The following is a 12,372-nucleotide window of genomic DNA, read 5'->3' as shown; positions in this document are numbered from 1 at the left end:
TTGGAGATGCCAGGAACCACAAAGCCCCAAAGAGGGTGTCAAAACCCTGACTTGAAGAGCCCCTAAGGTCTGGGATCCCTAAAGGGCTACAGCTCTTCTCTTCTCTCCTTATCATCTGCAGCCTGTCCCACATCCAGGAAGAATAAGTTCTGCAGACAACTGGAGGGTGAGCAAGGCAGAGAGGAGCTTCATTGAGGAACAGAACAGCTCTCAGGAGACCTGAAGTGGGTAGCTCCTTTCCACAGGCAGGTTGTCCCAAAGAGTGTCCAGCTCTCAGCAGACAGGAGACCTCTAGTCAGTAGCTTCTAGCACCTTTCCACAGGCAGTTGGTCCTGATGAGTCAAGGAAACCCAAAGTAGGTAACTCCTTCCCCCAGCTGGTAGTCCTGATCTCTGTCCAAGTCTGGCGAAGTCTGGGGTTTTTATAGGCTCAGAAGGGAGAAAATGCATGCTGATTGGTTCCTGGGCAGTCATGGGCAGCCCGGAAAAAGCACCATAAGCTCTCACTCCAGTCCATGAAACTGGCAGTCTGGTCACTTGGCTTCAGGTCATTCCTGGCTTGAAGGTGGGGCTTGACTAGGGACTTGCCCCTTTCTGCCCAGGAGCCTGCCTGCCTCCTGTTGCCATCAACCTGCCATCCATGATGCATATGGCACCCAGGCTGTTTGTGGTGAGGGGCACCTGTAGGCCCATGCTGAGCTGCCCTCAGCACCCCCTCAGCCTCCCTCCCATGCTTATCAGTGCCCAAAGTCCAGAGGGGTCCCAGGTGGAAGGGGGCTGGCATGTCAGCATTGCCCTAAGCACAGGTACACCTGGTCAGATCATGATAGCACCTGGACTGGCCTCAATTTTGCTCCAAAATTGGAGTGGGTGCCAAGAGCAGGGAGAGGCCAGAGAGTGGAAGCAGGCACTATTGAGCCTGAGGGGATGGGGGCCTTTCTGGGTCCCTGGGAGTACACAGATGCCCAGTCTGCAGCTGCGGCTGGGTGGCTGCAGCTGCAGCTGGGAGGGCAGGGTTCTTGCCCCAACAACTCAGTAGTGTTGTCTCTGGCCTGCCAGCTCCACTGAGGATGCAGCCCTGGCCCACACCTCCCCTGCTGCAGCTGGTGTTCCTGTAGCGGCTTCTTCAGATGGACCACCTGCTGTCATTACTCATCCTATTTTGAGCATTTATTTTCATTCATAGCACAGTTAAGGTGAACTACATCTTAGGACATTTTTGTCAAAATGTTTATAACATATTTTCCGAACCCTTGCCTATCTGATGATAGTTTTCTATTGCTTTCACATAGGAAAAACTAGTTTGTGAAAAAAATGCTTATATCTCAACATTTCTCCTTGAAAAGGTATAATTATGGCAGAAAAATGAAAATCCAGCCTGTTTTTTGTTTCTTCTTGCTGTCTTATATTTTTACCCAAATAACATGCAAATTCTTTTTTATTAGTATTGCCAAGAATTTGCTGAGGTTTTCCAGTTTCATAAGTAAACATTTTTCAGCTCCACAAAATTTTCTGTAATTATGTTATTTCTTCTCTTCCTGTTATTTTGATTTCTTGTCCAGCAGAAAAGCCCAGAATCCTTATATTAGATGTGTGTTTTCTGTCCTCTACATCTTTTATATTTTCTTTCATCACTTTCATCTATTTGTTTTATTTTATATTCTTGGAAAATCTCTCAAGTTGATTTAATTCTTGTTTTCATGAAACTATGGGAAATAAAATCATGAAAGGAGCAATGAAAATACAATGGAAGGGAAATTAATAGAACTACATAAAATATTTTGTGAAACCAGAATTGCAAGAATATTTAATTCTTCCTGAAGTATAGATCTGGGAAGATATCAGGCAGGAGGTACATGTGGCATACCGCTGGAAAGACAAGTATGTTTCCGTCAGTTGAACAAGTCAGCAAATGTTATTTTAGGCAGAAAAAAATAACGTATTTAAGGACATCATGTGTCATTACAAAATGTGCTGTTTTCAGGGGCCAGAGAGATGTTCTGGGGGACTGAATCTTAAACTCTCATGAGAGGAGTAGTGGTAGAAAGCTGATGTGGTTTGAGGCCAGATGGTGATCCTTGTGATATACAGGTGGGTTAGAGTAAGGCAGTGGATAAAAGGAACAGAGGAGAGAAGGAAGCCTCTACCATTCTAGCTTGGAAGAATGACTAGATTATTTTTACATTTATTAAGAGAAATAAAGATAAAGGTACATATTTGCTAGAAGATAACCAGCACAATTTAAAAATACGATATTTGAATGTCTATAAGGTTTTTGGATCACACTGTCAGTATGTGTTTATTACTATGAGCCTTGAACTAAGAAGAGATATTAGGATTCTGTGGAGATTTGAAAAGATATAAGGGAGTTACATTTCAGTGCTTGAGATTTCCCAGAGTAAGTATCTACAATGGAAAAAGAACTGGTGTTGGACCACTTGGGAATACTTCTCTGTAATTTTCAAAAAAGTAAATATAATGAATGAGAAAGTGGTCAGTGGTACCAAATTATTCAGAGTGATCCAATAAGATTAATAATTTAAAATTGCCATTTTCTCGACTTGAAAATTAGAGGTGATTGAGACCAGGATGAGATCAGCTGCAGCTGAGTGATGTTTGGGGAAGCCAGAAGCCAGAGTGCATTGGGCAGAGCAGTGAAGACAAGGTGACAAAGGTGAGGCAATGAAGGTCTTGCTTAGCAATAATGAAGCGCATTGCATCTTTCCTGATTCACAACTACAAACATTTAGCATTTTTACTGTCACGAAAGTGTTTGCATAAGGGCAACTTTGCTGCCCATGAGGGAATTAGGCTGCCAATTTCCTCCTGCCTGAATATCATGTTATAAATAAAGCTATAATAGAGAAGAGAAGCACAAAGGTATGCATTACTCTGGAGTGCCTGAAATTTTGGAAAAGCATATATATCTATCTGTAATATATTATATATATGTGTGTGTGTGTGTGTATATATATATATTAGGTCTTCTTGTTGAATTGACCCCTTATTATTATATAACGGCCTTCTTTGTCTTTTTATGTTTATTGTTTTAAAGTTTGTTTTGTCTGAAATTAGAATAGCAGTTCCAGCTTTTTCTGTTTTCCATTTCCTTGGTATATTTTTGTCCATCTCTTTCTTTGAGCTTATGAATGCCACTGCATGTGAGATGGGTCTCTTGAAGACAACAAACCACTGGATTTTGCTTCTTTATCCAACTTGCCACACTGTGCCTTTTAACTGGGGCTAGCCCATTCAAGGTTTGTATTGATATATGAAGACTAGATTCTGTCATTGTATTATTATTAATAATAATAATATTAATAGCTGGTTATTATGTAGACCTGTTTGTGTGGTTACTATACAGTTTCACTGGTTTATGTATTTAAGTGTGCTATTGTAATGGTTGGTAATGGTCTTTCCTTTCTATATTTAGTACTTCATTTAGTTCTTCCTTCAGGACATCTTTTAAAGCAGATCTAGTGGTAATAACTTTCCTTAGCATTTGCTTGTCTGAAAGGGATCATATTGTTGCTTCACTTATGAAGCTTAGTTTCAATGCATATGAAATTATTTGTTGGAAATTATTTTATTTAAGATATAATTTAAGAATGCACAATATAGACCCCCAATCTCTTCTGGTTTATAGGGTTTCTGCCAATAGACCTGCCATTTGCCTGCTGGGGTTACCTTTGTAGGTGACCTGCCCCGTTTAGCTGCCTTTAATATTTTTTATTTCATTTTGACCTTGGAGGATCTGATGACTATGTGTCTTGGAGGTGATCTTCTTGTGTAGTGTTTTTCAGGGGTTCTCTGCATTTCCTGAATTTTAATGTTAGCCTTTCTAGTGAGATTGGGGAAATTTTCATGGATGATACCTTAATAATATCTTAAATATGTTTTCCAAGTTGCTTGTTTTCTCTCCCTCTTTCAGGGACACTAATGGGTCATAGATTTGGTCTCTTCAGATAATCCCATGTTTCTCAGATTTTTTTTTCCTTTTTCTTTACTTTTTTTTCTTCATTTTTGCCTCAGTGAGTTATTTTTGAGACCCAGTGTTTGATCTCTCAGATTCTTGCCTCAGCTTGGTCAATTCTGCTATTAATTCTTGTGATTATATTCTGAAATCTTTGGAGTAAGTTTTTCAGCTCTATCAGATCAGGTTGGTTCTTTCTTAAAATGATAATTTTGTCTTTCGTCTCCTGTATCATTTTATTTTTATTCCTTAGAATCCTTGGATTGGGTTTCAACTTTCTCCTGAATCTCGATGATCTTCATTCCTATTCATATTTCCAATTCTATTTCTGTCCTTTCAGTCCCTTTAGCCTGGTTAAGAACCATTGCTGGGAAACCAGTACAGTTATTTAAAGGTAAGAAGACATTCTGGCATTTTGAGTTGCCAGAGTTCTTGTGCTGGTTCTTTCTCATCTTTGTGGGCTGATGTTCTTTTATTTTTTGAAGTTGTTGTCCTTTGGATGGGTTCTTTTTTTTTTCTCTTTTAACCTCTTTTATGTTGTTGGGGGTTTGACTGTGTTATAAGGTGAGTTGGTTGACTGGGTTTGTTTCTGGAATGGTTTAGGGGGCCAAGCCCCAGCTCAGGATTCCTGGGCTGCAGGCTTTAACTCTGGGGAGCTGGTATTGGGCCCCTGGCTTTGTTCTCTGTCCCCTTGAGGTTAGGGAGCTACCGTACTGTAGAGGCTGAGGTGTTCCCAGACCACTGGTCACAACACTGATGGGTGGTGCCAGCCAAAGTGCATCACTGGGTGATGGTAGTGGGATCTGTGATCATTTGCAAGTACCACCAACAGCAGCAGCATGGCAGGGTGCACCCTTGTTGACTGAGGTGTGGCACTGGCAGGCACATAGGAGCTGGCCTCCATCAGGGTGTTTGCAGTGGTGGTGGTGACAAACTGGCATGGGAGTGGGATGTGGGGTTTCTGGCATCCATGGGTGTGTTTGTACCAGCAGTGGTGGTGGCACGGGGGCAGAGCACTGGCAGATGTGGGGCTGGCACCCTCCATGCATGTGTTCATACCAGGCAGCCACTGGTTTTGACACTTGGGATACTGCTGTGAACAAGACAGAAGAAAGTTTCTGCCTCTGTAACAGGAATCCCTAGTTGATCATTTTGGGCTGTTTCCAACTTTACACATTGTAACTATGAATCTTTCATGTGCCTATAATTATTTCTTAGTTATATATTCCTATAAATGCTTGTATTTTATCAAACAGTACAAACATTTGTCAGGCTTTCGGACAAATATGCCAAATTACCTTCCAAAAGGTTTACATTTATATCACACACCACAAATGAACAGCGTGACTATTTCAACAGTCCCTGACAAACAGTATCCTCCTTTCTCCTTCCACTAAGACAATGAAATCAATCCTTGACTAAGCTACCAAAATAAGAGTACACAGGTTTAATTCAGATATGTAACCAAAAATAAGCTCTTGTTTTCAGCCTCAGTACATTTATATTTAATGTAGGAAATTTAAATATACTCTTAATCATTATTTCTAAAACAGTATATCTAAAAACTTTAGATAGTCGTTATATACAAAGCTTTCATTTAAAAACACTGCAACTGCAATAATAATAATAAGAAGAAAACAAAATCTCTTGGGCAAAATTAAGTCATTCTCATATGTTGGGGAAACTAGAAACCTGGCTGCCTTATGCAAGCAGTGATTCATTAATACTAATTGGTGCTTTTCTTTTCCCATGCAAGAGAGAAAATTGTTCTAGATCCTAATCATTCCTTATTACAGTAACAGCAGGCTGTATTTAATCTGCTACTCAACTTTTCAGTTACAGAATCAGCTAACCAATAATTAAAAGACATTTAGGTCTTAGAGGGAAAGAAAAACAAATCCTAATGACAAACAGATAGCAGAAATTGCCAACCATGCTTCCCTCACCTTGGGTGCTCCCACTTCTGCAATCCTGCTGTCAACTTCACTCAATTCTTTCCAGGGAAATGGAAAAACTGCTCCTTCTCCATTCTAAGATTAAAGAATAAGAATGAGCATGTGACATTCACAATTACACAACTGTCTAAACATGTTAGGATGGAATTATAATTTTCTCTTTATATTTAATGTTGTGTCTTTGAATATAAAGTTAATACCTATTTTTGTGAGAATTTTGAAAAATATAAAATATGTATGAAGAAGTAAAAAGCCTTGCTGCAGAGAGGTATACACTATTAATAGTAAGTATACTGTGTTTTCTTTCACTCTTTTTTCTATATTTACATACTTTTTTTTTTTTTTTTTTTGATGGAGTTTTGCTCTTGTTTGCCCAAGCTGCAGTGCAATGGCACGATCTTGGCTCACCACAACCTCCGCCTCCCGGTTCAAGCGATTCTCCCGCTTCAGCCTCCCAAGTAGCTGGGATTACAGGCATGCGCCACTGTTCCCAGCTAATTTTGAGTTTTTAGTAGAGACGGAGTTTCTCCATGTCGGTCAGGCTGGTCTCGAACTCCTGACCTCAGGTGATCTGCCTGCCTCTGCCTCCCAAAGTGCTGGGATTACAGGTGTGAGCCACCATGCCCGGCCCATACTTTTGTATTAAACATATACATACAATTTTGTTAATGATTAGAAAATTGAGGCAAGACTGTGAGTTGAAAAGCACTCAGGTTCTACAGTTGGACTGCATGGGGAAAAATTCTGATTATGTCTCTTTTTACATGTGTGTCTTTGGGCCAGTCACTTAACCTCTTTGAGCTTCTGTTTCCTCACCTGTAAACTGGTAGTAAAAATAGCAAATATCACATGAGGATATTTTACAGAATGAATAAGATAAATATCTGTCATGTAATAAACAATCAGCAGATGTCAGCTACAGTAAAGCTTTTTAATCTGATTTTTTCCAGTTGAACACATATCACCGTCATTGTCTCTGTAACTAAAAAATGTTGAGAACATCACTTTAAATAGGTCTATAATATCCTATTACACGGGTGTTATGTCTTGAAAATTTCCCTTATTGGACATTTTAGATTTCATTTTTTCACTTCTATAAATAGTATTGTTGTGAACCTCCACTGATTATTATCTCTGATTATAAGGAGACTTATTATATTTTGAAATACTGAAAGATTTTTTTCAAAAAAAAGAAAAAAAGATTTTTTCTTTTTTTAAAAGGATTAAAAGGATTAAACTTTTAAAGCTCCTTGACACATATTACTCAAGTGACTTTCAAAAGTAAGTTCTCCTTCCCTCCAGTAAGCTGTACAGTCTCTGGTTTACCACATTTAACAATGCTGGTGATAATCATATGTCAACGTGTTTGATTGATTGGATATGTGAAAAATGTATTGTACTGATCATTCAATTAGAAATTACTTTATTATTAAATAATCTAGACATGTTAAATCACTTCAGAGTGTATTTCTATCATGTATTTTTTTGTGAATTGTGCAGTCATTCATGTTCCTTGCTCATTTTTCTGTTGTAGTGTTATTTTATTGATTGTTCAATGAGATTTATTAAGCAAGCATATTTCTATTTTCCAATTAAATACTACAAAATATTTTTAGTGCTTTTTGTCTTTAAACCCTTGATTTTGATCTTTTTTTTAGGTAGTGAGTTTTGGATTTTCAGGTAGTTAAAACTATTCTTTTTTTTCTTTCCTTTGTGGTTTTTTCCTGTTTTCCATGTTGCGATGGCCTTTTTCATCAAACTTATTTTAGCCACCTCTCAGAAACAACTAACACAATTCATCAGTGTCATGAAGAGTTGTTTCTCATGCAACAAATATAAAACAAGAAATTCTCATTTTCATCCAAATAAGAAAGTATATATTTCCATTAGTAAGTTCATATTTGTCAAGACAGTTCCAGGATTTCTTTCATCTTGCTAGTACCTTCATGCTATTTACTAGTTATGGTGGCCAATTAGAGTAAACTATGTCAACTTCCAAATATGAATTTCTTTGTAGAATTTCTCCTTTGAAAATTTTTATAATAAAGTAAGACCCCAATTTGTTTTTCTAATAATGTTAGGGATGAAGTTGATAATGGTGTGTCTAAGAATAGTTCTTGAATAAAAGAATGGCCTAGATTAAAAACAAAAGTGCACTTGTTAGTGCCATAATGACTTTATGGAATGAGACATTGTAAATAACGTTGAGGCTCAGCAAGAGTTCAATGGTGAAAACAGCTGTGACTGACTTGTCAAGGTTATCCTGGGAATGTGAAGCAAGGGAGAGGCATGTGTGCCCAGTGGATAGCCTCTTATTGGTTCCTTTTAGAATCTATTCTATTTCTATAGTTTTATAAAGAAAAGTTGTTTTTGTTTGTTTTGTTTTATAATGAACTAATGCTTTTAAAACTCCTAGACAAAAACAGACAATCCAAAAGTTCCCATGAGCTATACTCTTCTCCAACCAGCACTGGGGTACTCAATATGTGGCTTTTTGAGACTAATACACTTCCCTAAGCCTCCTTCTGGATTAGTTTCAGGTCTTATTAAAATAAGGACTCCCTTACTTGAAGTGTTAACTTCTCTGTCAAAATGGCAAATGCAGTTTCTCAAATGAATTTTAGTAGCTGTTTACTGGGTTGTCAGATTACAGATCATATGTCAGAATGATGCTATGTGAGTCTAGACCACACTTTAAAAAGAAAAAAAAAAACAATTATAGACACATCCCTGGGTGAAGGAGTCAGAAAGGAATAGACTAGTGTTGGAAAATGCCTTGAAATCAAGTATGATACCCAGATGATGCTAAAACCATCTTTAGAATATCTCCTTCAGGTAGTGATCTTGACCAGGCTTGAATACCACCAGATACTATGAGCTCTCATGCTATGAGAACTTGCATTTCTAAAACACCTGCCTTTAGACAGAAGCCCAGAAAAGGATTTTTTTTTCCTATTTAAAGATGGGAAAATTAGCTCAGAGTAGTTAAATGGCTGAACCAGTATTTGAAATCAAGTATGTACAACTTTTTAAACTGATGCTGTAACTCCCAGTGTTACCACAAACCTGAACCCCCAAATTTATGAAAGAATAAACTTCTTCTCTATTTGCTTAAGAACCTTGTTTAATGAATCAAAATTTATTTTACTGATTTGAATAAACTGAAAGATAAATCAATTATGCTTCATAAAAGGCAGTTTTTTTATTTTCAAACAGTTCAGGAAGTGTTTCTCCTTTACCCTCCAATATACTCATTTGACCTGTTAATATTGCTGCAAAATCAGTCTTAGCTTGCTTTAATGACTAGTCAAGACTAATATGAGTTGCTGTATTGATTGCCTATGTAAAATCTGCTAAAAGACTTGAGAAGTATTTTGAGCTTTTAAATAAGTGAAGCATCTCTAAGTTGCCTCAATCTTATTCATTTATTGAATTAGCATGGAAAACTCTATGAAGACATGGAATAATTTAGTTCCTTAATGTTTCCACACAAACTAGAATTTAAATACGATTCATTCCATGTTAGCTGATAGGTGCATTCTATAATATGCCCACATGGTTTGTATGTAATTCTATACTTCCGAAAAACTATAGTTTGGCCCACAGCTAGATACTAGCAAAAGGAAATTGAGCAGTAAGGCTTGTAATGACCAGTTTGCTCATGAAACTCCCTTTTTGTAGTTATCAAATGAAGATTTCCTAACAAGTGATTTAGAGCAACATTTGCCAAGTTTAGAACCTACTCAAACCTTGTTGATTTCAAGTTCTGGCCCAAACTGTAGTCATTGGTTTTGTTGGCAAAATGGAACTTTCTGTTTCTTAGAAAATCAGCAGTAAAAATCTTCTTGGACATTTAAATTGCTTTACAAAACATTTTGATGAGTTAAGTATAAATGAAATAGAAACATAAGGCTTACATTTCCCTTAAACACACAAGAGATTGTAAATAAAGGGAAAATGTTCATGGAAACATGTTTGGGAATATGCTAAAACTTTGAAAAATACTTATGGACATTTGATGAGCCCAAGTGCAGCTGGATCTTGCTCAGCCATGACTCTTTTTTTTTTTTTAAGATAATGGATTATAAAGAAAAACATATATTAATAATTCACATAAGAGATGATAGCAATGGAAGAAAAATATCCCTCTGCATTACTTATCCAGATGGAAAAATTCTGACAAACTTGAAAAAATAAAACATGAGAAAACGGAAAGTTTTATCTCTCACATAACACAGTTGCTTTTCCTGCAAAACACAACAGAATTACAAAATCCAGATGATTAAAAATGTGGAGGAATAACTGAGTATCAGGTATGGCTGTCAAATTGAATTGGTTTCTATTCTCAAACTGATCTAAAAACTAGAACTTTTCACATTGATATACATGGGAGATTATATACATATGCATACACGTAGAGAGGGAGAGAAAGAGAATCTAGAATTTAAAATCTTTAAAGAAAATACAATTAAAAACACTTAAAATGTCCACTGGGTGCAGTGACAAGTCTCTTATAGAGGAGGCTGAGTCAGGAGGATTGTTGGAGCCTAGGAGTTGGAGTCCAACCTGGGCAACATATTGATGCCCCTATCTCTAAAATAATAAAAATAATAAAATAAAATAGAAATTAAAAACCCTCTTAATCTGTACCTGTGTAAGAAAATCTGATGTTTGGACCTCTCCCGAATGTCTTCCTTCTTGAATCAGTGCAAGGTTCATGCTTTCAAATACCTGTAGACTTGATAAGTTACAATGAAAACTTTGATGAAAAGCCTTTGGTGATTCTTAAATCAGGATTGAAAGTCCTGGGATTTCAGTAACCTGTTCTTTGGGAAACTCTTAAAGGACATTCAACAAATTAACATTCCCAAATATCATGTACATAGAGCAAGTTCAAATTTCCTCCCTGAAATAAACCACAGCTTAGTTGAAACTAATATAGCTCATTCACTCTTGTATTCACTCATTTAATACATAATTATTTGCACCCACTACTGGTGCTAGTCACTATATTGACTAGCCACTAAAAAAAATACACAGTATGATCTCTGTGGTACAATAAAAAATATATATTTGGTCTTTGTTTCTAGTTCTTGGCACAGAGCTTCTAAACCACTTGGAATTTTCTGGGTGATAAAAGTGTCTTCTGTTATTCATAGTGAACCTGTTTGTAACATACCTGAGCTTAGGCTAACAAGGTGACTCACAGTGGGGTCTTTGACAGTTTCCAGGGAGAAACTGGCCACTCCAGAAATAATGCCAAGCACTTGAATATAGAGTTGAAACTTTCAGCACCACTTTCTGGCCTCCGGGAAAGAGAAGGGGGCTGGTGATTGATCTCAAATCCCATGGCCAGTGATTTAGCCAATCATGCCTATGTAACAAACATCCAGATAAAACTCTGAAACAACTAAGTTCAGGAAACTTCTGGGTTGGTAAAAATAATGATGCTCTAGGAAGGCGGTATGCCTACAGAAGACATGGAAGCTGTGTATCCCCTTTACTTCCTCAACAAATATCTTGCCCCATCTGTATCTTCCATTTGGTTATACGATACAGTGCTTTCAGTGACTTCTGTAAGTTCTGTGAGTGATTCTAGAAAATCATCAAAAGCGAAAGTAGGTCATGGGATCCCTTGAATATGGTCAGAATGACAAGTAACCTAAAGATGCTGGACTTGCTGCTAGTATTTGAAGTGAGGACAGTCTTATGGTAGACTGAGCCCCTTAACTTGTGGAGTCTGTGCTGACTCCAGGTAGTTGGTGTTAGAAATGAATAGAATTGTTGGACACTCAGCCTGTATAAAAAAATTGCTGTTGAACATACCCTCAAGAGCTTCCACCTTAGTAAAGGTGACAGACACATTCCTTGAGGAAGAGAAAACTACAAACCAGTCTCACATGTGAATATCAACTTGAAAATCTTAAATGAAATATCAGCAAACAACTAGCAGCACATCAAGAATCCCACATTTTATTTAAGAAGGGTTCACTCCAGGAAAGCAAAGGTGATATTAACTAAGGAAATTCATTAATGCAATCAATTTTATTAGCAGAGACAAGGATAAAGATCATATGATATATTCGTAAATGTGAACAGGCATTTAACAAAAATTCAATACACATTAATGTTAAAAAAATTCAATCATATATATTAATGCAATATATATTTTACATTTCAATGTAAAATGAGTTTAACATGAATATTCATTAATGTTAAAAGGGCATATAGTTCGATTATATATCATTGTTTTTTTAACATGCTGAGTCAATTTGTGTGTATACATATTTTATGTATGTATGCACATATGTAGATATGTGCACAACTAATATATATCAATAACAAAGAAAATTACCAGTCATGGAAAAAGGTACAAAACTACAACAATTTAATGAGGATACACATCAATACATCAAATGGATCCAGAAAAAAAATTTGTTAAATT

The 12,372-nt window shown here is 37.0% G+C and overlaps 1 long non-coding RNA gene across 6 annotated transcripts in view; it reads right to left on the bottom strand.

Moving 5' to 3' along the window:
- The window catches only part of LOC116270512, a 209,179-nt gene that overhangs the window by 19,121 nt on the left and 177,686 nt on the right, over nt 1–12,372 (bottom strand). For 4 of the 6 annotated variants that reach the window (XR_004178562.1, XR_004178564.1, XR_004178568.1 and 1 more), the window contains exons 2-3: nt 10,578–10,665; nt 5,919–6,002 (exon numbers count right to left, since the gene is read on the bottom strand). This is a non-coding gene — a long non-coding RNA (uncharacterized LOC116270512). Of the gene's footprint in view, nt 1–196; nt 1,706–5,918; nt 6,003–10,577; nt 10,666–12,372 lie in introns of those variants that run through there. The other 2 variants (XR_004178567.1, XR_004178560.1) reach the window with 1 other exon arrangement.

The sequence above is a fragment of the Papio anubis genome, chromosome 1 (genome assembly GCF_008728515.1).
Source record: "Papio anubis isolate 15944 chromosome 1, Panubis1.0, whole genome shotgun sequence".
Taxonomy (NCBI): domain Eukaryota; kingdom Metazoa; phylum Chordata; class Mammalia; order Primates; family Cercopithecidae; genus Papio; species Papio anubis.
Note: the sequence above shows the minus strand (reverse complement) of the source record. Positions and strands in the feature narration are given on the sequence as shown.